The sequence below is a fragment of the Dendrobates tinctorius genome, unplaced genomic scaffold (genome assembly GCF_039654945.1).
Source record: "Dendrobates tinctorius isolate UK_male_01 unplaced genomic scaffold, ASM3965494v1 ptg000149l, whole genome shotgun sequence".
NCBI classification, from domain to species: domain Eukaryota; kingdom Metazoa; phylum Chordata; class Amphibia; order Anura; family Dendrobatidae; genus Dendrobates; species Dendrobates tinctorius.
The window spans coordinates 3,634,446-3,662,010 of record NW_027361816.1 but is presented as its reverse complement, the minus strand read 5'-3'; positions in this window follow the sequence as shown (position 1 = coordinate 3,662,010).

The following is a 27,565-nucleotide window of genomic DNA, read 5'->3' as shown; positions in this document are numbered from 1 at the left end:
TGGGTGTGGATTCGATGTTTTCTTCGCCTATTATTGCATTTGTTTGCAATGTTGAGGTAACCAAAATAGGTAATTCTGGTGTTTTGATTTTTTTTCTTGTTGTGACGTTTACTGATTGGATTAATTATTTTCATATTTTTATAGATCAAGTGTTTCTGAACTTGACGATTGTCATGTCCCACGACTTGGGAAATCATTTAATATTTGCATTGTTTGTGTTGCATCATCTTGTTGCTAGGCAGAAGTTTGCCTTTCCCTGTATTTTGTCCCAACTCTCTCCCTGTAGTCCTGTGATGTATGTTTGTTCCCTCCCTTATTCTCCATTTTGTGATCGTCCCTCCATCTGTATGCATCTTCTTACATGTCCTCTGAAGAATATTCCTTTTTACCTGCTGCTTTCATCATAATACAAGAATTTCAGTTAAAGCATCCCTCTTTTCCTGGAGTCTTCTTACATGAGATCGTGGCTGAGTTAAGCTGTCTGATTAATCGGTATGAACGTGAGTACAGGTCGATACGGAAGGGGCCCAGAAAGAGAGGTCTATCCAGGCACCATACGTTCTACATATCCATGAGTCAGAATAGTAAAAAGGAATAACCTGCCTTCAGAGACAGTAACTCAAGGTCTGTGCTAAATCTCAGTGGAAAAGGACATTTCCCAGATAGACTGTAACCCAGTTCCAGCCAGACCCCAGCGTGCATAGAAGCTACACACTGCAGCTGAACAGAGAGGAATATAACTCCCATCATTACACAGGACCCTGCAGCTGCTCCAGCATTAGATACAAAGTATCAACTCTGTGCAGAGTCTGTGTATTTCCTGTTGCTGAATAGTGAGAAGTATAACCCTCATCATCCACTCTTCCTGCCTGCAATCTAATCATGTCTGAAGCAAGGAATACAATGTCCCTACCAGACTTACAAGCACAGGAAAGAGACCCAGACCCCCATCCACCATCTAGCGAAAGGGGAAAACGTACAGTCAAACCCACATGGAAAGTCATGGAGAATTTAGAGACTGCAAAATGTGAATTATATAGTGATGTGTCTTCAGTATGGAAGAAAGTGCTGAGTCATATAGACACTGCATCAAGGCCTGCTTCTCATGAGTTACCACCAGAGGGAGTCCTAGAACAATTATGCACAGCATACCAAATGTACATGCAGAAGAGTGACCAATATATTATTCTCCTGAAGAAACTGAATCTCCCAGAGACTTTAAACGAATTGCAAGGTTTCCAGCAGCTTAATTCTGAAAGAGACTGCACTGTACGTGACATTAAAGTCAAGATAGAGGCTAGAATTGCACGGACACCAGATGCATCAACTCGCTCTTCCAAATCGTGTAAGCACTCAAAACGTTCATCTAGGTCAAGTTCATCAAAATATTCTACTCTTACTGAGCAGCTTATAAGAGCACGTGCTAAGGCTGAAACTACTAAGGTACAAGCTGCCTTTGCACAAAAGAGAGCAGAAATGGATGCAGCTGCTGCACAAAAGAGAGCAGAAACGGATGCAGCTGCTGCACAAAAGAGAGCAGAAATGGATACAGCTGCTGCACAAAAGAGAGCAGAAATGGATGCAGTTGCTGCACAAAAGAGAGCAGAAATGGATGCAGCTGCTGCACAAAATAGAGCAGAAATGGATGCTGAAGCGGCACGCATGGAAGCTCTAGAGAAGGAATGTGAGCATGCAACAGCCATGGCAGAATTAAAGGTACTCGAGCAGGCTATCAGTGGGAGTCAAAGAGACAGCGTCAGTTTGTGTGAAATGGAGGCAGAAGACCCTATTGAACGCACAAGAGACTATGTGCTAAGCCAAGATGGCGAACCGCAGATCATCACTAACACTCCTGATGGTGTTCACGCTTCTCCAGAGCACCAGGATGCCGATCCACTTACAGAATCCTGCATTCAAGGTCAGTACAATGCTCCCAAACTTGAACTTCCTTCATATTCCAGTATGCGCCAAAACCCTGCATCTCACCAAACTCCACAGGCTAATACCTACATGCAACCCAATATGCCGGCAGGTCATTATACCCTCGACAACCACACAGTGCCACCTCCGCAGGTAGCAGAAACTATACCCACCAAACCAGTTGCTGGACTAAATGCATATGCCACTCCATACTTCCCCATGTTTCAAGGCCAAGACGTCTCCACCCCTATGTACAACACCGCTCAGCCTACAATTGTGCATCCTAAGTCAGAAAGAACAGACATGTCCGACTTCGCAAGGTACATGATTCGCCATGAACTTACTAAAACCGGTCTCACAAGGTTCGACGACCAACCTGAAAATTACAGAGGTTGGAAAAGTGCCTTTAGAACCGTAACTAGTGACCTCGGCATCACTGCTGCGGAAGAGCTGGACCTGCTGATCAGATGGTTAGGACCACAATCCACAGAGCATGTCAAGAGACTCAGGTCTGTACATATCAGTAATCCAATGGCTGGTCTCATGGCTGCATGGGAAAGACTAGAGAGAAACTTTGGCAGTCCAGAAGCCATAGAGGATGCACTGTTCAAGCGACTACAGAGTTTTCCAAAGATATCAAGAAAGGACAGTTCAAAGTTCCTAGAGCTCAGTGACCTGCTGTTAGAGCTCCAGCTGGCCAAGGCAGACACCCACCTACCTGGCCTCAGCTACCTGGACACTGCTCGTGGAGTAAACCCCATTATCTCCAAGCTACCATACAATGTACAAGAGAAGTGGACTGCAATAGGGTCAAAATACAAGAAAGACCATCAAGTGTCATTTCCTCCGTTCTCCTACTTCTGTGAGTTTATAAAAGACATTGCAGAGCGTAAGAACGACCCAAGCTTTTCCTACGGAGAATCCAGTGGCCCAGCTTCACCTCCCTCTAAATACGTGAGCACACGCTCGAATGACAGAAACCGCAGGAGTCCAGTTTCAGTGAAGAAGACGGATATTCTTCCCTTACCAACATCAGCCCCAGGCAAGAGCAACAAGGGTGAAAAGATAGAGAACCCAAATCGTGAGTGTCCCATCCACAAGAAGCCACATCCCTTAAAAAAGTGCATCGGCTTCAGGAAGAAACCGCTCCAAGAACGCAAGGAACTTCTCAAGAAGTTCGGGGTATGCTACAGATGTTGTGCTTCTACTGAACACCTTGCTAAAGACTGTAAAACTACAATTAAGTGTATGGAGTGTGACAGTGAGGATCACGTACAAGCACTCCACCCATACCGTCCAGACTCTACACGTACTCCTTCCCCCACCACGAGCCATGGCGGGGAGGACGCAGCTCAAACTGCAAGTCATACCACAATATCTTCTTCATGCACAGAAGTCTGCGGAGAAGGTCTCTGGGACAAGTCCTGTGCGAAGATTTGCCTGGTGAACGTATATCCCAACGGTCACCCAGAGAAAGCCGCGAAGGTGTACGTCCTCTTGGATGATCAGAGCAACCGATCACTTGCAAGGTCAGAACTCTTTGATATGTTTAACTTAAAGGGAAATGCTTACCCTTACACCTTAGGTACCTGCAGCGGTATTACAGAGGTCTCTGGGAGAAGGGCCAGTGGTCTTATAGTGACATCTCTCGACAACACCGTTGAGATACCCTTACCCACACTTGTCGAGTGCAACCAGATTCCATCCAATCAAGAAGAGACCCCAACGCCAGAGGCTGCTCTTCATCACCCACATCTCAAGGGGATAGCAAACAAGATACCAGCCCTCAACAACAGCACAGATATCCTGATTCTGCTTGGCAGAGACATTCTCCGGCTGCACAAGGTACGTCAGCAAATTAACGGACCACACAACGCACCATTTGCCCAACGCTTTGATCTAGGCTGGGTAATTATAGGCGATGTTTGCATACACAAGATGAAGAGACCTAATAACATCTCCTCTTACAAAACAAACATCTTGCCAAATGGTCACAGCACTCATTTTCAGCCATGCCCACATCATTACTGGGTGAAAGAGAAAGTGAGCAACACCAAGAGGCAACAGGAATCCTTCAACAACATGAACATGCTCCAGCCCTGGGACGAAAACCTCGGAGCAACAGTGTTCGATTCCACAAATGAAGACAACAAGTTAGCACCCACAAGGGAAGATAAAGAATTCATAAAGGTTATGGACAAAGAATTTGTTCAAGATGACTCCAACAGTTGGGTAGCTCCTTTACCCTTTCGTTTCCCAAGAGCGAGGTTGCCAAACAACCTGCAGCAAGCAACTGCAAGGTTCTCATCCTTAAAACATACCCTAAAGAGGAAACCAGAGATGGAGAAGCATTTCATTGACTTTATGCAGAACATCTTTGACAAAGATCATGCTGAACCTGCTCCACCACTGAAGGAAGGAGAAGAATGTTGGTACCTTCCATCCTTTGGTGTCTATCACCCTCACAAGCCTAACCAGATCAGAGTGGTGTTTGACTCCAGTGCTCAGTATGAAGGCCTCTCTCTCAACAACCTGCTACTAACTGGACCCAACCTGAATAACAGCCTCCTTGGAGTATTGATCCGCTTCAGACAAGAACCTGTTGCTATAATGGCCGACATTCAGCAGATGTTTCATTGCTTCATCATGAAGGAAGACAGCAGAAACTATCTTAGGTTCCTATGGCACAAAGACAACAATGTCAACAATCAAGTCATAGACTACCGGATGAAGGTCCATGTCTTCGGCAACAGTCCTTCACCTGCTGTGGCGATCTACGGACTGAGACGGACAGCCCAGGAAGGTGAGAGAGAGTACGGATCCGATGCTCGTCAATTCGTAGAGAAGAACTTCTACGTAGACGACGGGCTCAAGTCCTTGCCCACAAGTGAAGAGGCAATTGACCTACTCTCCAGGACACAGGAAATGCTATCCACATCAAACCTCAGACTCCACAAGATCATCTCTAACAGTCAAGAGGTAATGAGCGCGTTTCCATCTGAGGACCATGCCACGAACCTAAAGGACCTCAACCTAGGTTCTGATGTTCCTCCCACACAGCGCAGCCTTGGTCTACTGTGGGATATCAAACAGGACACCTTCACCTTCCAAGTGTCGCCCTGTGACAAACCCTTTACCAAACGAGGAGTCCTATCTGTCATAAACAGCATCTACGATCCTCTCGGGTTTGTAGCACCCATCACTATTCAAGGCAAGATACTGTTAAGACAGCTCACTGCCGAGAACACTGATTGGGACACCCCGCTGCCGACTCAGAAACAGCAAAGGTGGGAGACATGGAAGAAGTCCTTGAAGTTCTTAGAGCAACTCCAAGTCCCATGTTGTTATTCTCCAATGATTCTTACCCCAGCTACACTTCTTACACAGAAGATTGGACCTGCTACAGTTCCTTCCGGGAATTTCGATAACAAGGACATTTACAAACGTCAGTGGAAGCAAGTACAACACATAGCCAACGTGTTTTGGCACCGTTGGAAGACCAAATACTTGCACCTGCTTCAAAACCGTCACAAATGGCAGACGCCCAGTCCCAATCTCCAAGAAGGAGACCTTGTTCTCTTAAAAGACAAAGAGGCACATCGTAACGACTGGCCAATGGGTCTTATCACCAAGGTCATGCCCAGCGAGGACGGAAAGACGCGTAAGACAGAAGTTAAGGTGACAAAAGGGGGCTCTACCCGAACCTTCCTCCGTCCGGTCATGGATCTCGTGCTGCTACTGTCAAAGGAGGACGTCACATGAACTGAACATTGCTCCTGGACGTTGCTCACGGCGGGGAGCATACCTCCTCATCCCCCAGTTTTATTGAACATTGACATTTTCCATTGGATTGAACTTTGAACATTGCCATTGGATTGCTGGGTTGGTGGAAGAGTTGGCATGTTTGTGGCTTCCCCAATCCGAAGATGGGTTTAATAGACTTGGACTTATCTTCCGGTGTGATCTACGGGTCAACAACAACGAGTTGGACTTTAAAAATGTTTGATGTTTATTATTGCATGCATGTTTTTCTTTTCTCTTGTTTTTCAGGTTCGAACGACTTCGAAGAATTAAGGACATAGTGAAATCCAAGGATTTCAGACGGGGAGTGTCATGTCCCACGACTTGGGAATTCATTTAATATTTGCATTGTTTGTGTTGCATCATCTTGTTGCTAGGCAGAAGTTTGCCTTTCCCTGTATTTTGTCCCAACTCTCTCCCTGTAGTCCTGTGATGTATGTTTGTTCCCTCCCTTATTCTCCATTTTGTGATCGTCCCTCCATCTGTATGCATCTTCTTACATGTCCTCTGAAGAATATTCCTTTTTACCTGCTGCTTTCATCATAATACAAGAATTTCAGTTAAAGCATCCCTCTTTTCCTGGAGTCTTCTTACATGAGATCGTGGCTGAGTTAAGCTGTCTGATTAATCGGTATGAACGTGAGTACAGGTCGATACGGAAGGGGCCCAGAAAGAGAGGTCTATCCAGGCACCATACGTTCTACATATCCATGAGTCAGAATAACGATACCTAACATGTGTGATTTTATTTTTTATTTATTGTTTTATTTTGAATGGGGCAAAAGAGGGTGATTTGAACTTTGATATATTTCTTTTTATATATTTTTAAAAACTTTATTTTTTACATCATTTGATAGGAGACTTGGATCTGCAATCTTGTGATTGCTTGTGTTACACATAGCAGGGCTGAACTATTTTACAGAAATGAATGCCGGCCACTGGGCGGCGCTTAAAGCAGATCGGCAATGACAACCACAGGGTACTCCTGCAGGTCTTCAAACCATCGGCGTCCCGCGATCATGTGACAGAGGTGTTAATGGGTGGAGCTAGTGATGCGCTTCCGGTGCAGGTGTGTTAAATGCCACTGTCAGAGATCGATAGTGGCATATAACTTATTTAGGCTGTGTGCACACGCTGCGGATTAGGTGCGGATTCATCCGCGCGGATTTTGTAAAATCCGCAGGTGAAACCGCACGTCAAAATACCTGCGGTTTTACCTGCGGATTGCTCTGCGGTTTTGCCCTGCGGTTTTTCATCTCCTCAATGGAGGAGATGGCAAACCGCAGCAGAATCCGCAGAAAGAATTGACATGTCAATTCTTTCTGCGGATTGAAAACCGCAGATAATCCGCGCGGAAAATTCCGCACCGTCTGCATTGCGGTTTTTGATTCCCATAGGGAATCATGGTACTGTACACCGCAGCAAAAACTGCTGCGGGTCCGCAGCGGCCAAAACCGCTGCGGAACCGCAGCAAAATCCGCAGCGTGTGCACACAGCCTAACAGCCGCGGGTGGATCGTCATTCCACCAGCAGCTGTTGCGAGCACTTGACAGCTGATTAGATTGTAAAGGTTAACTTTATTGTGTTAGCACAACCAAACCAGGTTAGTGAAACCTTTTTTATTCTCTAAAAATTATACTAGATATACCCCATTGCGCTTTTTCTCTGCTCCCTAGCCCTTTTATAACTGTGCATAGCGAACTGCAGACTTAGTTAAAGGGAATCTGTCAGCAAGTTTTTGCTATCTCATCTGAGAGCAGCCTGATGTAGGGAAGAGACCCTGAATCCAATGATGTGTCACTAAGATTACTTGGTGCAGCCATTCTGACTCAAAGTTTTCATATGTAACATAAAGTAGAGCTGAGCAAGCTAACCCCGCCCACACTAGGACCTCCATATACAAAGTCAATAGACAATGAGCTGCTTATCACAGGAGGGGCTGGAGTTGGAATAGCATGCACGTGCTTCTGTAGGCAATGATAATCACTAAGTTATAAAACCTTCAGTGCAAGAAAACAGAACACAGCCTAACATGTGAGACAACTTCGAAATCAGTGTTATAACCCCTACCTCATGCTGTCCTCAGATTACATAGCAAAAACCTGCTGACAGATTCTCTTTAACAGTGAATCCGTCATTGAGCTTGTCAGCTTGTCTGGTGGATCTAGTCTGTAACTTTTTTCTCGATTTTACTGAACAATCTCCTTAGTGTCCATATGACTAAAAGTGCAACTTTCAACTGGTTATAAATAAGTTTAGAAGATGGTTCAGAAGAAGATAAATAAGAATTACTGACTGAGCTCACTGACAGATTCACTGTTAATTCATTCTGCAGTTTGCTATGTACTGTGATATATAGAGAACGTATGATCTAAACATTATCAATAAAACTCCCCAAAAAGTGTCAATTACCTAATGCTCTTTGGCATTGTTCGATATGGTCTAATCCATCCTTTTCACAAAATATACAGAATATGTATACCTAGATCACCCTAAGCCTCTGCCCATTGCGCCTGCCACCTTCCTACTGTTTCCTGCTGCTGATGGCATATGGTCAATGTGATTGGAAAGAATGGAGCTCATTAATGCCCAACTTATAAGAATATGTGATGATATTGCTGTAGATTAGGAAATGAATAACAAAAGCGGTCTGTAAACCAATGGAGGGCTGAAATAATTGGGGGAGGGGATAATGAAATAGATGCTATCTTATTTGCCATGATATAAGGCAAACCTCTAATTGAAATTGAAATGATGGAAAAGTAGATTTTCCCTATTCTTTTTCTTGCCATCTTTACCTTTGATCCATAGCCAGCTCTATGACGACTTTTCAAAAAAATTAATTCTCGGGTCATTCACCTTTGTAATTCTAAAACTATCCTTAGTAAGAAGAGAGGTGGCGGTATTAAATGTTTGCTTAAATTAATAATAATAGTAAAGAAAGGTATTTTAGTAATGAATGGGTTAATAAAAAAGTCCTCTTGAGAAGAAGAACAGATAAAATAAACTTTCATTCACTTCCTCGCAACGGAAGGGACGAAAATAAATGATTTTTAGAAGGGCAGGGTCTAATGATTACACTTATCTGGGCTTCAATATAGTTATAAGCTCAGGAAACAATTAATATTAAGGAACATGTGAGAGAGGGGCCCCTTGCCCGGGAAGAGGTGATTTACCTAGTGAAGCATCACATCCGATGTACAGAACTTTCCCGACTGCGCAGGTTATAGCCGAGAGTAGACGTCAGCCGCCGTCTCATATCGTTTGCCCATGTAAAGAGGGGGTGCAGGGAGGATTTTTTTTTTTAACAGTAACCTTGGACCTTTGCTGCTGCCATAGGACAATCAATGAGTAGCTTTACAAATAAATTGCTGACCCCCTCTGGCAAGGAAAGCATTAAATAACATTTCTCTCTACTATCAGTGGGGGTCTCCATTAGGCAACTGAAAATGAAAACTATGTCAGTTGTCCATAAAGTGAAGTACTTTAAAGTGAAAAATGATCTTGTGCAATACATGTGATGAAAGGCAAATCACTGCAGTGAGACATGTATATATGAAAGTGCAACTTGTAAGCAGACGGGACTGGAGTATTCCGTGCATCAATGCGACCTCTGCTGGGAATGTCTTGGCCTCGATATGTGTTTGGTCACCGTTTTAGAATTTTACCAGTCTACATCTTACATTGTGATTACCAGGAGTAACAACTTTAGCACAAAGCAGCTCCGTCTGCCAATGGCAAGGCTACACTATATGTGTCCAGGCAGAATAACAGGAGCCACATCGAATCGTCCTGCCAGTGCAATACCTATCAAATAGTGCTAAAGAGGACATACCTTCACAAATGGACAGATTTTGCTCTTATGCTCTCCTGAGTATTGTATTTTATGGCTTTTTTTTGCAATTTTAGGCCCCTTTTATGGTGATAGAGATATGGGGCTTTTTTTTTCTATTTAATGCTAATTTTTTTATGATGAAAAGGTCCACATCTCTGGAACTGTACGGGGGATTTAAAAAAAAAAAAATCATATTACTCAGGAGAACAGCAGGAATAATATAAGAGCAAAAACTGGTCACTTTTGATCCCATGTCAGGTGCTCTTTTAAGTACTTGTTTCAAGTTCTTAAGCAGGTAAAATTTCCAAGTGCTTGCAAAATCAATTAAAAATGTTTTCCACTCTTAAGAGCAGAGGGATTTTTCATTTCACAGTGTACAGCTTGTTGCCTTGGTCACCGGCCACCCTGCAGTCTGAGAGGTCAGTTACTTAGACAAGAAGCACACCCTGCTTACAGGCTTGGTGTTTACAGCCTGTTCTTGCTGGTCTGAAACTGGCTGGATCATTAAATAGAACCAGCTTTAGTACCCCTGCACTTCTCCCATGCTGCACCATGTCGCTAGTCCATATTACTAATCTTCGGGAGTGCACTGCCGAGGCAGAGCAGGAAACTGCACTTACTCTGCACTTACTACCTGTATTAATTGCACCTGTTTGAACTCGTTACCTGTATAAAAGACACGTGTCCACTCAATCAATCACACTCCAACCTCTCCACCATGGCCAAGACCAAAAAGCTGGCTAAGGACACCATGGACAAAATTGTAGACCTGCACAAGGCTGGGATGGGCTAAAGGACAATAGACAAGTAGCTTGGTGAGAAGGCAACAACTGTTGGCAAAATTATTAGAAAATGGAAGAAAGAAACGATGACTGTCAATTAGGGGCAGACACTGACACCTTGGGGCCCCTGTGCAAGAAATGTGTCTGGGCCCCCTTCCTTTTATGGCGACAAAGCTACATATATATATATATATATATGTATAGCCACATACATATATATATTACATAGTCTCCTTTATTATGTATATTGCTGTCCCTTTTACAGTGCCCTCTCTTGTTATGTACAGTACTGTCCCTTACATATTGGATTATATAGAGGCCTGTTTTTTATTGCATACCATCTTGTCTTGGTAGCTGTATAATGCAATGATGGCTGATGAAGCATGGGAAAGCTTCCTTTCTAATGGAGGAGCTGATGGACTGGTAGTCTGGTTACCGGCTGCTCGATCAGCAATCATTTTATATCTAAATAGAGAGGGGACTATGTAATAAAAGAGGGCGCTGTGAATAAAAAAATGAGCAAGAATATACTATATAAGAGACAGCACTATACATAACAGCAGAGGAAGCTATATAATAAGGGACGCAACCATATATAACTAGAGAGGATGGTACGTAATAAGGGACGGTGTTATACATAATAAAAGAGGAAACTATGTAACTAAGGATGGTGTTATACAGAATTAGTGAGTACACTATACAGTTGTGGCCAAACGTATTGACACCCCTGCAATTTTGTCAGATAATACTCAGTTTCTTCCTGAAAATTATTGCAAACACAAATTCTTTGGTATTATTATCTTCATTTAATTTGTCTTAAGTGAAAAAACACAAAAGAGAATGAAGCAAAAAGCAAAACATTGATCATTTCACACAAAACTCCAAAAATGGGCCAGACAAAATGCTCTGCTGGAATTTTAGACCATTCTTCTTTGGCAAACTGCTCCAGGTCCTTGAAATTAGAAGGGTGCCTTCTCCAAACTGCCATTTTTAGATCTCTCCACAGGTGTTCTATGGGATTTAGGTCTGGACTCATTGCTGGCCACCTTAGAAGTCTCCAGTGCTTTCTCTCAAACCATTTTCTAGTGCTTTTTGAAGTGTGCTTTGGGTCATTGTCCTGCTGGAAGACCCATGACCACTGAGGGAGACCCAGCTTTCTCACACTGGGCCCTACATTATGCTGCAAAATTTGTGGGTAGTCTTCAGACTTCATATGCCATGCACACGGTCAAGCAGTCCAGTGCCAGAGGCAGCAAAGTAACCCCAAAACATCAGGGAACCTCCGCCATGTTTGACTGTAGGGACCGTGTTTTTTTTCTCTGAATGCCTCTTTTTTTCTCCTGTAAACTCTATGTTGATGCCTTTGCACAAAAAGCTCTACTTTTGTCTCATCTGACCAGAGAACATTCTACCAAAACGTTTTAGGCTTTTTCAGGTAAGTTTTGGCAAACTGCAGCCTGGCTTTTTTATGTCTCGGGGTAAGAAGTGGGGTCTTCCTGGGTCTCCTACCATACAGTCCCTTTTCATTCAGACGCCGACGGATAGTACGGGTTGACACTGTTGTACCCTCGGACTGCAGGGCAGCTTGAACTTGTTTGGATGTTAGTCGAGGTTCTTTATCCAACATCAGCACAATCTTGCGCTGAAATCTCTTGACAATTTTTCTTTTCTGTCCACATCTAGGGAGGTTAGCCACAGTGCCATGGGCTTTAAACTTCTTGATGACACTGCGCACGGTAGACACAGGAACATTCAGGTCTTTGGAGATGCACTTGTAGCCTTGAGATTGCTCATGCTTCCTCACAATTTGGTTTCTCAAGTCCTCAGACAGTTCTTTGGTCTTCTTTCTTTTCTCCATGCTCAATGTGGTACACACAAGGAAACAGGACAGAGGTTGAGTCAACTTTAATCCATGTCAACGGGCTGCAAGTGTGATTTAGTTATTGCCAACACCTGTTAGGTGCCACAGGTAAGTTACAGGTGCTGTTAATTACACAAATTAGAGAAGCATCACATGATTTTTTGAACAGTGCCAATACTTTTGTCCACCCTCTTTTTTATGTTTGGTGTGGAATTATATCCAATTTGGCTTTAGGACAATTCTTTTTGTGTTTTTTCATTTAAGACAAATTAAATGAAGATAATAATACCAAAGAATTTGTGTTTGCCATCATTTTCAGGAAGAAACTGAGTATTATCTGACAAAATTGCAGGGGTGTCAATACTTTTGGCCACAACTGTATGCTAAGGGACTGTGTTATACATAAGTACGTATACTATATGCTAAGGGACTGTGTTATACATAAGTATGTACACTATATGCTAAGTGTTAGACATAGTATACACTAAGGGACTGTGTTAGACATTATAAGCGATAATGTCTTCCTCCACCTCCCCCTGTTCCTAAGGCTATTATAAGTCCCCCTTCCTCCCATCCCAATCCAACCACACCCCTCATTGTCCTCCTCACCCCGCATCCCATTATTGTCCTCTCCCCCACCCCATCATTGCCCTCTTCACCACCTCCATCATTGCCTTCTCCCCCACCACTATCTTTGCTTTCTCCCCCACCAATCCCATCATTGCCCATTCCACCACCTCCATCATTTCCTCCTCTCGCACCACCCCCATTATTGCCCTTTCCACCACCACCATCATTGCATTCTCCCCCACCACCCATCATCATTTCTTTATCACCCACCACCCCATCATTGCCCTTTCCACTACCTCCATCATTGCCTTCTCCTCGTCACCGCATCATTGCCTTCTCCCCATTAATCCCATCATTGCCTTTTCTCCATCACCCCCATCATTGCCTTCTCCATCACCCCCATCAATGGCCTTCTCCCCATCACCCCCATCATTGCCTTCTCCCCATCACCCCCATTATTGCCTTCTCCATCACTCCCATCATTGCCTTCTCCATTACTCCCATCATTGCCTTCCCCATTACTCCCATCATTGCCTTCTCCCCATTACTCCCATCATTGCCTTTTCTCCATCACCCCCATCATTGCCTTCTCCATCACCCCCATCATTGCCTTCTCCCCATCACCCCCATCATTGCCTTCTCCCCATCACTCCCATCATTGCCTTCTCCATCACTCCCATCATTGCCTTCTCCATTACTCCCATCATTGCCTTCCCCATTACTCCCATCATTGCCTTCCCCATCACTCCCATCATTGCCTTCTCCCCATCACTCCCATCATTGCCTTCTCCCCATCACTCCCATCATTGCCTTCTCTCCATCACTCCATCACTGCCTTTTCCATCACCCTATCATTGCCTTCTCCCAATCACTCCCATCATTGCCTTCTCCCCATCACTCCCATCATTGCCTTCCCCATCACTCCCATCATTGCCTTCTCCATCACCCCATCATTGCCTTCTCCCCATCACTTCCATCATTGCCTTCTCCATCACCCATCATTGCCTTCTCCCCATCACTGCCTTCTCCCCATCACTGCCTTCTCCCCATCACTGCCTTCTCCCCATCACTCCCATCATTGCCTTCTCCATCACTCCCATCATTGCCTTCCCCATCACTCCCATCATTGCCTTCCCCATCACTCCCATCATTGCCTTCCCCATCACTCCCATCATTGTCTTCTCCCCATCACTCCCATCATTGCCTTCTCCATCACTCCCATCATTGCCTTCTCCATCACCCCATCATTGCCTTCTCCCAATCACTCCCATCATTGCCTTCTCCATCACCCCATCATTGCCTTCTCCCCATGACTCCCATCATTGCCTTCTCCATCACTCCCATCATTGCCTTCTCCCCATCACCCCCATCATTGCATTCTCCCCATCAGCCCATCATTACCTACTCCTCATCACCCCCATCATTGCCTTCTCCCTCACCCCATCAATGCCTTCTCCCCATCACTCCTATCATTGCCTTCTCCACATCATTCCCATCATTGCCTTCTCCCCATCACCCCCATCATTCCCCTCTTTCACCTACAGACACACAGACACAAAGCACCTTTGACCTCTCTGCATATTCCCCCGCAGTGCTACGCATGCAAGCACGCACACACACACCGCCACTCATCTCTACACACATACATACATCCAAAACACACACACACATACATACATAAAAAACACACAAACACACACACGCAGCACCTCTCACCTGTCTGCAGCCCTGCGCTGGCACAGCGGCTAGCTGGCCGCTGAATGATGATGTCATCCAGCGGCGCTGATCTCTGTGTCAGAGACTGGAAGCGCGGGCGCCGGGCAGGAAGCAGGACGGATCCTTGCAGGCAGAGGAGCTGCTGGGATAGCTCCCTGCCCACAGCACATGAGGGCAATCTGGCCTGGGGTCCCCCAGAGCCTCGGTCCTAGATAAACCAGCCAGATTGCCCTCATTATTTTACCACCCTGCAGGGGCCCCCTTGAGCCTCTGGGCCCCGCTGCAGCCGCAGTGGTTGAACCAGCGGTATGTCCGCCCATGCTGTCAATCTTCCTCTGGGGCTCCATGCAAGATCTCGCCTTGTGTGATTATTATTATTATTATTATACATTTATATAGTGTCATTTATTCCATGGCACTTTACAGGGAAAAGGGGAAATATAGATAAGTACAATAAACATGTGCAAGACAAGGGACACACTGGTACAGAAGGAGAGAGGACCCTGCACGCGAGGGCTCACAGTCTACAGGGATGGGTGAGGATACACTAGGAGAGGGTAGAGCTGGCTGTGCGGTGGTTAAGTAGACCGATGATCATTGCAGGCTGTAGGCTTGTTGGAACAGGTGGATTCTTCTTCAGGTTCTTCTTGAAGGTTTCCGTTGTTGGTGAGAGTCTGATGCATTGCGGCAGAGAGTTCCAGAGTATGGGGGAAGCATGGGAGAAATCTTGTATGCGGTTGTGGGAAGAAGAGATGAGGGGGGAGTAGAGAAGGAGATCTTGAGAGGATCGAAGGTTGCGTGCGGGTAGGTACCGGGAGACCATGTTACAGATGTATGGAGGAGACAGGTTGTGGATGGCTTTGTATGTCATGGTTAGGGTTTTGAACTGGAGCCTCTGGACAATAGGAAGCCAGTGAAGGGCCTCACAAAGGGGGGAGGCAGGGGAATAGCGGGGAGACAGGTGGATTAGTCGGGCAGCAGAGTGTAGGATAGACTGGAGAGGTGCCAGAGTGCTGGAGGGGAGGCCAGAGAGTAGGAGGTTGCAGTAGTCGAGGCGGGAGATGACAAGGGCGTGCACTAGTGTTTTTGTGGTTTCATGGTTGAGGAATGCGCGGATCCGGGAAATATTTTTGAGTTTGAGGCGGCAGGAGGAGGCAAGGCCTTGGATATGGGGTTTGAAAGAGAGCGCAGAGTCGAGGATCACCCCAAGGCACCGAGCGTGCGGGACTGGGGAAAGAGAGCAGCCATTGTCATTGATGAATAAGTCAGGTGGAGGGGTAGACTGAGATGGGGGAAAGATGATGAATTCTGTTTTGTCCATGTTCACTTTTAGAAAGCTAGCAGAAAAGAAGGCTGAAATAGCAGATAGACATTGTGGGATTTTGGTCAGTATGGAGGTGAGGTCGGGTCCTGATAGGTAGATCTGCGTGTCATCGGCGTAGAGGTGGTACTGCAAGCCGTGGGATTCTATGAGCTGTCCCAGGCCGAAGGTGTAGATGGAGAAGAGTAGGGGTCCATGGACTGAGCCTTGAGGAACACCGACAGACAGGGGGCGAGGTGAGGAGGTGGTGTGTGAGAGGGAGACACTAAATATTCGGTCTGTTAGGTATGATGAGATCCAGGATAGGGCCAAGTCTGTGATGCCAAGAGATGAGAGAATCTGCAGCAGGAGGGAATGGTCCACGGTGTCGAAGGCAGAAGACAGGTCCAGGAGAAGGAGGATAGAGTAGTGTCACTTGCTCTTGGCTGTTAGTAGGTCATTAGTGACTTTGGTTAGGGTAGTTTCAGTTGAGTGATGTGGTCGGAAGCCAGATTGTAACTGGTCAAAGAGGGAACAGGAGGAGAGGTGGGAGGACAGTTCAAGATATACATTCTGTTCCAGTAGTTTTGAGGCATAAGGGAGAAGAGATATCGGGCGATAGTAAGACATAGAGGATGGGTCGAGGGAGGGCTTTTTGAGGATGGGTGTGATATAGGCATGTTTGAAGGATAAAAAACAAATCTGAACTGAGAAAAGTAAGTTAATGTGTATGCACAATGCAAGTGCACGTCAACACATGACCATTAACCAGAGAAAACAAAAAGCAAAAAACACAAATATCCCGAACTAAAAAGTAAAAAATATACTGCAAATAATGCATAAAGGTAATAATAATAATAAGGGTATTTAGTAAACATAGTTTTGATCAAAATAATGTACAAGCCATCCCGCCACGTCACGGCAACCCTTGTGGGACAGTCCCTACTCTAGTATTTAAAACCTTTTCACTTGCCAAGTGGCGTGAATGTGAATAAGGGTCGAGCGGCTGAACCACTAGTAACAGTTTAGGCCAGACTGGATGGCTTTCCCAGCTCAGAAAGAGGGCGGTCACACCCCTATATGCACTGAATGCACAATGAAATGAATAAAAAACAAATCTGAACTGAGAAAAGTAAGTTAATGTGTATGCACAATGCAAGTGCACGTCAACACATGACCATTAACCAGAGAAAACAAAAAGCAAAAAACACAAATATCCCGAACTAAAAAGTAAAAAATATACTGCAAATAATGCATAAAGGTAATAATAATAATAAGGGTATTTAGTAAACATAGTTTTGATCAATATGTTTACTAAATACCCTTATTATTATTATTACCTTTATGCATTATTTGCAGTATATTTTTTACTTTTTAGTTCGGGATATTTGTGTTTTTTGCTTTTTGTTTTCTCTGGTTAATGGTCATGTGTTGACGTGCACTTGCATTGTGCATACACATTAACTTACTTTTCTCAGTTCAGATTTGTTTTTTATTCATTTCATTGTGCATTCAGTGCATATAGGGGTGTGACCGCCCTCTTTCTGAGCTGGGAAAGCCATCCAGTCTGGCCTAAACTGTTACTAGTGGTTCAGCCGCTCGACCCTTATTCACATTCACGCCACTTGGCAAGTGAAAAGGCTTTAAATACTAGAGTAGGGACTGTCCCACAAGGGTTGCCGTGACGTGGCGGGATGGCTTGTACATTATTTTGATCAAAACTATGTTTACTAAATACCCTTATTATTATTATTACCTTTATGCATTATTTGCAGTATATTTTTTACTTTTTAGTTCGGGATATTTGTGTTTTTTGCTTTTTGTTTTCTCTGGTTAATGGTCATGTGTTGACGTGCACTTGCATTGTGCATACACATTAACTTACTTTTCTCAGTTCAGATTTGTTTTTTATTCATTTCATTGTGCATTCAGTGCATATAGGGGTGTGACCGCCCTCTTTCTGAGCTGGGAAAGCCATCCAGTCTGGCCTAAACTGTTACTAGTGGTTCAGCCGCTCGACCCTTATTCACATTCACGCCACTTGGCAAGTGAAAAGGTTTTAAATACTAGAGTAGGGACTGTCCCACAAGGGTTGCCGTGACGTGGCGGGATGGCTTGTACATTATTTTGATCAAAACTATGTTTACTAAATACCCTTATTATTATTATTACCTTTATGCATTATTTGCAGTATATTTTTTACTTTTTAGTTCGGGATATTTGTGTTTTTTGCTTTTTGTTTTCCCTGGTTAATGGTCATGTGTTGACGTGCACATGCATTGTGCATACACATTAACTTACTTTTCTCAGTTCAGATTTGTTTTTTATTCATTTCATTGTGCATTCAGTGCATATATGGGTGTGACCGCCCTCTTTCTGAGCTGGGAAAGCCATTCAGTCTGGCCTAAACTGTTACTAGTGGTTCAGCCGCTCGACCCTTATTCACATTCACGCCACTTGGCAAGTGAAAAGGTTTTAAATACTAGAGTAGGGACTGTCCCACAAGGGTTGCCGTGACGTGGCGGGATGGCTTGTACATTATTTTGATCAAAACTATGTTTACTAAATACCCTTATTATTATTATTACCTTTATGCATTATTTGCAGTATATTTTTTACTTTTTAGTTCGGGATATTTGTGTTTTTTGCTTTTTGATTTCTATGTTTGAAGGATGAGGGAAAGTCACCATTTGTAAGTGAAAGGTTGAAGAGGTGTGTTAGAGTTGGGATGAAGACTGTGGCAAAGTTAGGGATGAGGTGGGACAGGAGCGGGTGAAGCGCACAAGTGGTGAGGTGTGATCTTGACAGGAGGGTGGAGAGCTGATCTTCTGTCATGGTGAGAAGCTGGTGTTGGAAGAACAGGGCTGAGCCGCTAAGAGGGGCATTGGGGGCTGCGGGCCAAAGCTTTCTCTGATCGTATCGATCTTCTGCTTAAAGAAGGAGGCAAAGTCTTCAGCAGAAATGAGAGGAGATGGAGGAGGTGCTGTGGGACGGAGTAGAGAGTTGAAAGTGTTGAAAAGCTGTTTAGGGTTGTGAGACAGTGAGGATATGATGGATGCAAAGTAAGTTTGCTTTGCGGCAGAGAGCGTGTACTTGAAGCTGGCAAGGGACTGCTTGTATGCGTTGAAGTGCTCGGTTGAACAGGTTCTCTTCCATCTCCGCTCAGCGACCCTGGAAACCCGTCTCAGTTATTTGGTCAGGCTGTTCAGCCAGGGCTGCCTGTTGATTGTACGAGATTTGCTCTGCATGAGGGGGGCAGCCGAATCAAGTGTTGCTGTTATTGTGGTGTTATAAAGCATCTGTGTGATAAAGATTATTCTGAGAGAGGTCAGCAATCAGCCCAGAACTATATGGGAGGACCTGACCTAAAGAGAGCTGGGACCACAGTCTCCTAACATTATGTTAGTAACACACTATGCCTTCATGGATTAAAATCCTGCAGGTCACACAAGGTCCCCCTGCTCACACCAGCACATGTCTAGGTCTGTTTGAAGTTCACCAATGACCATCTGGATGATCCAGAGCAGGCATAGGAGAAGGTCATGTGGTCAGATGAGACCAAAATAGACCTTTTTGGTATCAAATGAAACGAGGAGGACATATGAGCACCAGGAAACATGTGGTATCATGGCAATCAAAAAGCCCAGAGGTATGCTGTATATCGCATTGCTCTGTTAAAAAGCGTATATATCAAGGATGAATAGAAAAGAAAAGTGCCATTCGCCAAATCGATAAAAAAGTTACAAGTCCTTCATTCCTTACTTCGGGACATGGACAAGGTATGCAGGGAGGTAGAGGAATGCCGGGAGAGGAGGAAACAGGATGACAGCCATTTTGCGTTAATCCAATGCTTCTACGGGTCAGGTGTATAATTACAAAGGATAACTACATTTTGAAGGTGGTTGTTAGCTCAACATGTGATATTAGAAAGGAAGACACATAAAGTGATTAAAAACAATTGCAGCAGATAACAATTTATAGAAACACAGATAGATCTAATCTACCATTTTAAGCATAGGGGTCCTTGTGAATTATTATCCATGTTCCATTTCGCTTCATGCCATGTAATAATTTGTTATGGTCACAACCTTGGGGTGGATAATTGACCACTTCAAGACATTAGTCCAATTAAGATCGGACTCACAGTACATAAATTGTTCTTTAGAGTCTGCCCATACCATAATTATATAGTCCATATATCTGAGATATGTACGAATGGATTTAAGGTAATGGCTACAATGACTTGTAATATATTTATCTTCAAAGAATACTAAGAAGAGGTTGGTTAAAGATACATGAGACTGGCGTCCGCATGGCTGTGCCAACTTGTTTCAGATACCATTTCTCCATAAATTTGAAAGTCTTATGGGATAGAATAGTAAACTCTAAAGCTTCTGATATGAAAGCAATATATTCTGAACTTTTTTTTAGTATTTTCTAGAATATTTTTAATAGTCTCGATCCCCAAATTTTGTGGTATCCTAGTACAGAGGCTTTCTACATCAATAGCCACTAAGGAAATATTCTCTTGCCAGTCAATACTGGTTAACACTTTAAAAAAAAGTCTTTTAAATACGATGGAACATTTTGTAGGAGCGGTTTTAAAAGCTAGTCCATATATCTAGACAAAGGTACCGTCAGTGAGTCTACTCCAGAGACTATGGGGCGTACTCGGGGCGATTTGAATGATTTATATACGGTAAATTTGGAATACTATACCGAACTGGTTCTAGTGGATATTTTTCAAGTAAAAGTTTTTCTGCTTTTTTCTTTGATAGCATACCATTTTTAACCTGCTTACTTAAAACAGTTCTTAATTGATTTTTGCATTTATTAGTAGGATCTTGTGTTAAAGGTAGATAAGTATTAGTATCAGCAAGTTGTTTTAGGGCTTCTTCAACATAATAGTGCTTTGAAAAGTACCAAATTGCCTCCCTTATCAGCTTTGCAAAAAACAACATTATCCCATTTTTTAATTTCTTGTAAAGCCTTTCTATAGACAGGTGTGTAGCTTTAAAAATCAAGTCCTATCAATATAATGAAACACAGCTGGACTCCAATGAAGGAGTAGAATCATCTGAAGGAGGATCATAAGGAAATGGACAGCATGTGACTTAAATATGAGTGTCTGAGCAAAGGGTCTGAATACTTATGACCATGTGATATTTCAGTTTTTGTTTTTTAATAAATTTGCAAAAAATTCTACATTTCTGTTTTTTTTCAGTCAAGATGGGGTGCAGAGTGTACAATAATGAGAAAAAAATTTGAATTTACCAAATGGCTGAAATGAAACAAAGAGTGAAAAATTTAAAGGGGTCTGAATACTTTCCATACCCACTGTATGTATAGCACAATCCCTTAGTATACAGTGTACTCGTTATTATGTATAGCACAGTCCCTTAGTATATAGTGTACTCACTTATTGCATATAGAGCCATCCTTAGTTACATAGTTTCCTCTTTTATTATGTATAACACTATCCCTTATTATATAAAATCCTCTCTAGTTATATATGGTGCTGTCCCTTAATATATAGCTTCTTCTGCTGTTATGTACAGTGCTGTCCATTACATAGTGTATTCTTGTTGTTTTTGTTAATCACATTGACCTCTCTTTATTACATAGTCCTCTCTTGTTAGATATAAAATGGCTGCTGATGGAGCAGCCAGTGACCAGAAGACCAAGCCATCAGCTCCTCCATTAGAAATGATGCTTTCCCATGCACCATCAGTCATCAATCCATTACACTGGTCAACAGCATTTTTGGTGCCAAAGATATTTCATCGAATTTAGGGTATTTTTGGGGTGCTGATTCTGAATATGTCATCAGTTTTGCCAGATTGGCTCAAGTTTTTGAGATTTTTGGTATCTTATTTATAGCACTTGTTGGTAAATGCGACGCATCATCTCATTAATTTCTTTGGATTAGTACTTGAACTGAGCAGTTCTCAATATAGTTTTGTGTTAATTAGTGTTCTAAAAGTTTGTTCATAGCTTGATTTTTGCACTAACTTTATGTTGTTGTCTGTTTTCCAGTGAAAAGCATGAACTCATCATGAAGAAGTTGTCTTAACGATCCAGACTCATTCTGTTACATTTGTGGTGAATATACACTGCCAAAACATAGAAGAAACATAACACACTTCGTAAAAAAAGTGTATTTTGCCTATTTTGGGGTTATGCTTGGGGACCAAGACAAGTTTTGGGCACCACACATAGTGTGCAAAGCATGTATCGAATTATTACGAAAATGGAGCAAAGGACAAAGAAAAAGCTTCAAATTTGGTGTTCCAATGGTGTGGAGAGAGCCAAAAAATCATCATGATGACTGTTATTTATGGTAAACACAGGTACAGGCACATCTTCACAATGAGGGACAGGCCTTCTTGCAGATTCCATGTTACTCCCATTTTCGTTTCTTATGCTTATTGAATCCTTGCACTTGCACTGCACAGAAATAACAGTCATCATGATGATTTTTTGGCTCTCTCCACACCATTGGAACACCAAATTTGAAGCTTTTTCTTTGTCCTTTGCTCCATTTTCGTAATAATTCGATACATGCTTTGCACACTATGTGTGGTGCCCAAAACTTGTCTTGGTCCCCAAGCATAACCCCAAAATAGGCAAAATACACTTTTTTTACGAAGTGTGTTATGTTTCTTCTATGTTTTGGCAGTGTATATTCACCACAAATGTAACAGAATGAGTCTGGATCGTTAAGACAACTTCTTCATGATGAGTTCATGCTTTTCACTGGAAAACAGACAACAACATAAAGTTAGTGCAAAAATCAAGCTATGAACAAACTTTTAGAACACTAATTAACACAAAACTATATTGAGAACTGCTCAGTTCAAGTACTAATCCAAAGAAATTAATGAGATGATGCGTCGCATTTACCAACAAGTGCTATAAATAAGATACCAAAAATCTCAAAAACTTGAGCCAATCTGGCAAAACTGATGACATATTCAGAATCAGCACCCCAAAAATACCCCAAATTCATTAAAATATTTTGGACACCAGAAAAAAAATTTTTTTTCGTTGACCTGTGTTATATATCTAACTGATGGAGCTGTACATAACAAGAGAGGGCACTGTGTAATAAGGGATGGTGATATACATACTAAAGGAGACTATGTAAGCTAAATATATGTATATATATATATATATATATATTGTGGTGTAGTAACCACTGTGTCCGCTAGGGGCCGCTGTGTGGATGTCACAGGAGAAAGGATGAATGGCAGAATACTGAATGGCCATTATGTATCTCAAAGTGGGTGGCTTTGAGATGGAGACTTATGTGTTGATCAGCAGTGATACTGCTGAGGTGCTGCTTTAATGTGACAGGGAGAAGTCTCCAGGTAACTAGGGAGATGGGCGGCCAGTTACCTACAAACCCACCCAGGGGGTGTGTTTAAAGAACACTGTTGTAAAGAGTGTGTAAGTGCTTGAAGGACCTGTGATGAGGTCAGAGTCATGTGACCCGGTGGTCTATATACTGTATAAATCTGAAACACAGAAAAGCATAGTATAGCAAACGTATAAAAATACTTTTTTACAGCAGAGTATCAGTAAACAGCAAGTGATAGTAAAAAGGTAATAACAAAACAGGGTATTTGGTTGAGACGTTTTTTGCAAAAAATGTATACTGAGCTGCACTACCAAATGTCAAGGTATACCCATATCAGAGCAGTCCCTAACCAATGTATTTAAAACCAGACCATGTGTATGGTACCTGTATGAGCAGGATTCAGAAAGGTAATGTCCAATGTGGAAGACGGCTTATATGTACATTGCCCACAAGGGAGGGGTGGAGACCTCCCTAATCTTGCAGAAACAAGAAACTAATTGAATATAAACTCATGGGCCATGCACAAAGTGAACAAGTCTGTAGGACAGTGTTCACATCACCAAAAGACTGAAACACAGAAAAAGACAGTATAAGGCTAGTTTCACACTTGCGCCTTTTTGCGCAGCGTTTCGAGCGCACATGAATCGCATGCAAAAAACTCTTACAAACGCTTGTATACACTGTTTTTTCATCGCATCATCGTGCGCATTACGACAAAAAACGCTGCGTTTGTATGCATTTTTACGCGTTTTTCCATGCCATTGCATTTTTTATGCGCATGGTGTCACAATCACAGGAGAAAAATTCTTGAAAAATTCTAGCAACAGACTCCACCAATGGGACAGCAGTGGGCTTGTGTTATGGAAATTCTTTATACAAACCAAGTTTACAGCTGAATTCTTCACATTTCCTTGGATTTTCTCTTGACAACATGGATCTGCGCTGGAAGAGTTTTCACTTCAACTTGGATCTGAACATCAGGATGGCTCAGGCTAATGCAGTTGCTTGCCATCAACAAAGGGAGAGAGAGAGACAGTGAAGACGGCAGCGGCGGTGTTTGTGGATACATCCGATTATTGAACTCCGGGAGAGCCGTGAAGCGTACCGCGCCCTCTAAAGCGAGCTCCAGGCAAACCCGGATAAATTTACTGATTACACACTAATGTCCCAACAAACCTTTAGGTATTTGCTTGGTCGTGTCCAAGATGCCATCCGGAGACAGGACACACAGCTCCGTCGTGCGATTCCTCCTATCGAGGAACGGCTCTTGGTCACATTGCGGTACGTAGTATTGCAAAAAAAAAATGCCTGCATCATTTTCTTTGTTCTCACATTGACTATTCCAATGTTGGCAGAATTATTGTTCTGCCATGTAGTTAACCAAAGGCTGCATTTTTTTTTTATGCCATGCAGTAAAGAAAAAGCTGCATATATATTTGTATGCCTTTGTTTTTTTATTGTGTTATGTATTTTTTGTGGTTCTAAACAATCCATATGCACAAATATTAATTTTTTTTGTTTCTCGGTTTCACAGATTCCTGGCTACTGGCAAGAGCCTCTCTTCACTGCATTTCCAGTACCGTATTGGAATATCAACCTTGTCGGGAATTGTTGCGGACTCCTGCCGGGCTTTGTGGGACGTTCTCTGTCCCGAATTTATGCCCCTGCCCACCGTGGAAAAGTGGTTTGAAATTTCTGAAAGATTCTGGACAGTCTGCAATTTCCCTAACTGTTTGGGTGCCGTTGATGGGAAACACATCCATATTATAAAACAAAAAAGAACAGGCTCTGAGTACTATAACTATAAAAAGTACTTTTCTACGGTACTCATGGCCATTTCGGATGCAGACTGTATATTTATTGCAGTGGGAATGACTCCCAGGCTTTTAAGAACTCTGACATGGGCCGGAGGTTGTATGGCAACCATTTCAATTTCCCCAGGCCACAGCCTCTTCCCAACACCGAAGGTCCGCCTCAGCCCTTTGTAATGGTTGGGGATGAGGCATTCCAGATGTGCCAAAACCTGCTCAAGCCCTACTCCAGCCGGGACTTGGACCACACCAAAATAATTTTTATTTACAGGCTGACCAGGGCCAGAAGAACTGTTGAGTGTGGCTTTGGTATACTTGTCCCCAGGTGGCGCATTCTCAGCACAGCCATTAATCTGAAACTGGAAACAGTGGATGAGGTGGTGAAGGCCTGTGTGGTTCTACATAATTTTGTCATGGTTAGAGAGCACCCGAACTTTGAACTCGATGATGCAGCTCCTAACCCATTGCCTGAATTTACTCAGCACCCTCTCTGATCATCCATTGAAGTTGGCCAAATGAGGGACGAATTTGCGGCCTACTTCAACTCAGATGTGGGACGGGTAGAATGGCAAGAGCAAATGGTGTAAACCAAGTTTTCTTTTGTGTGTATGTTAATAAAAAAACCTGTGTTGATACCTGTACCGAGTGCACTCTGTCTTCTTACACTTCAATACAATAATCAACTGGCCCGGTGTACCAGTGAATTAATGATGCTGTGTCTTGTGCATCATGAATTTACTAGTATTCCTGACCAGGTGACTATACATACACACAAGTTGTATGATCTTTATCATCTCTACACTTTGAGTTCAATTTGCTGCAACGATGGAGATAATACAAATAATGTTTGTGTCACCTGGCATGATGTTAACAATAGTGATTTGGGACTGCAGTTACATCCCTCACTATTTGACACCTAACGCTGTGACTATAAGTATTATTTGTTGTATCATCACTGTGGCTTCAGTTTGAACGCAGACAGTAGACATAATAAAGTTTATACAACTAATACAATACCCAGGCCTGGTGTCATGCTGAAGTGAGGACGCCAAAAGTAACGCATCCAGACTTCAGAAGGTTATCACACATGGGCAGGAGAATGCACAACGTAGAGAAATACGGACCGTATTTTCATAGAATCATAGAATCATAGAATTGTAGAGTTGGAAGGGACCTCCTGGGCCATCTGGTCCAACCCCCTGCTCAAAGCAGGATTCGCTAAATCATCCCAGTCAGATGTCTGTCCAGCCTCTGTTTGAAGACATCCATTGAAGGAGAACTCACCACTTCTCGTGGCAGCTTGTTCCACTCATTGATCGCTCTAACTGTCAAAAAGTTTTTTCTAATATCTAATCTGTGTCTCCTCCCATTCAGTTTCATCCCATTGCTTCTAGTCTTTCCTTGTGCAAATGAGAATAAAGTTGATCCTTCTACAATGTGACAGCCCTTTAGATATTTGTAGACAGCTATTAAGTCTCCTCTCAGTCTTCTCTTTTGCAAACTAAACAATCCCAAATCCTGCAACCTTTCCTCATAAGACAGGGTTTGCAGACCGGTCACCATCCTGGTTGCTCTTTTCTGAACTTGCTCCAGTTTGTTGATGTCTTTTTTAAAATGTGGTGCCCAAAACTGGACACAATATTCCAGATGAGGTCTGACCAAAGAGGAGTAGAGGGAAATAATGACTTCACGTGATCTAGACTGTATGCTTCTGTTAATACATCCTAGAATTGCATTTGCTTTTTTTGCTGCTGCATCACACTGTTGACTCATATTCAGTCTGTGATCTATTAGTATACCCAAGTCTTTTTCACATGTGCTGTTGCTTAGGCCTATTCCTCCCATTCTATATATGCTTTTTTCATTTTTATTGCCCAGATGTAGTACTTTGCATTTCTCCCAGTTAAAAACCATTCTGTTAGTTGCTGCCCACTTCTCCAGTTTATTTAAATCTTTTTGAATCCTCTCTCTCTCTTCTCTAGTATTAGCTATCCCTCCTAGCTTTGTGTCATCAGCAAATTTAATCAGTTTACCCTCAATTCCTTCATCTAAATCGTTGATAAAGATGTTGAACAATACAGGGCCCAGGACAGAGCCCTGTGGTACCCCACTTGAGACATTCTTCCAACTGGATGTGCAGCCATTTATGACCACTCTTTGGGTCCGATCACTAAGCCAGTTATGAATCCACCTAACAGTTGCCTTGTCCATTCCATACTTAGTCATTTTTTCAATAAGGATTGTATGAGAGACTTTGTCAAATGCTTTGCTGAAGTCAAGATATACTATATCTACAGCATTTCCTTGATCCACCCAATCAGTGATACCGTCATAGAAGGAAGTTAAGTTAGTCTGACATGACTTATTAGTTACAAACCCATGCTGACTCTGTTTAATCACTTCATTCTTATCCAGGTATTGACATACATGTTGGTTAATAATTTGTTCAAAGATCTTTCCTGGTATAGAAGTCAGACTCACCGGCCTATAGTTGCCTGGGTCCACCTTCTTCCCCTTTTTGAAGATAGGAACAACATTTGCTCTTCTCCAGTCTTCTGGCACTTCTCCTGTCCTCCAAGAATTTTCAAAGATTATGGAGAGGGGTTCAA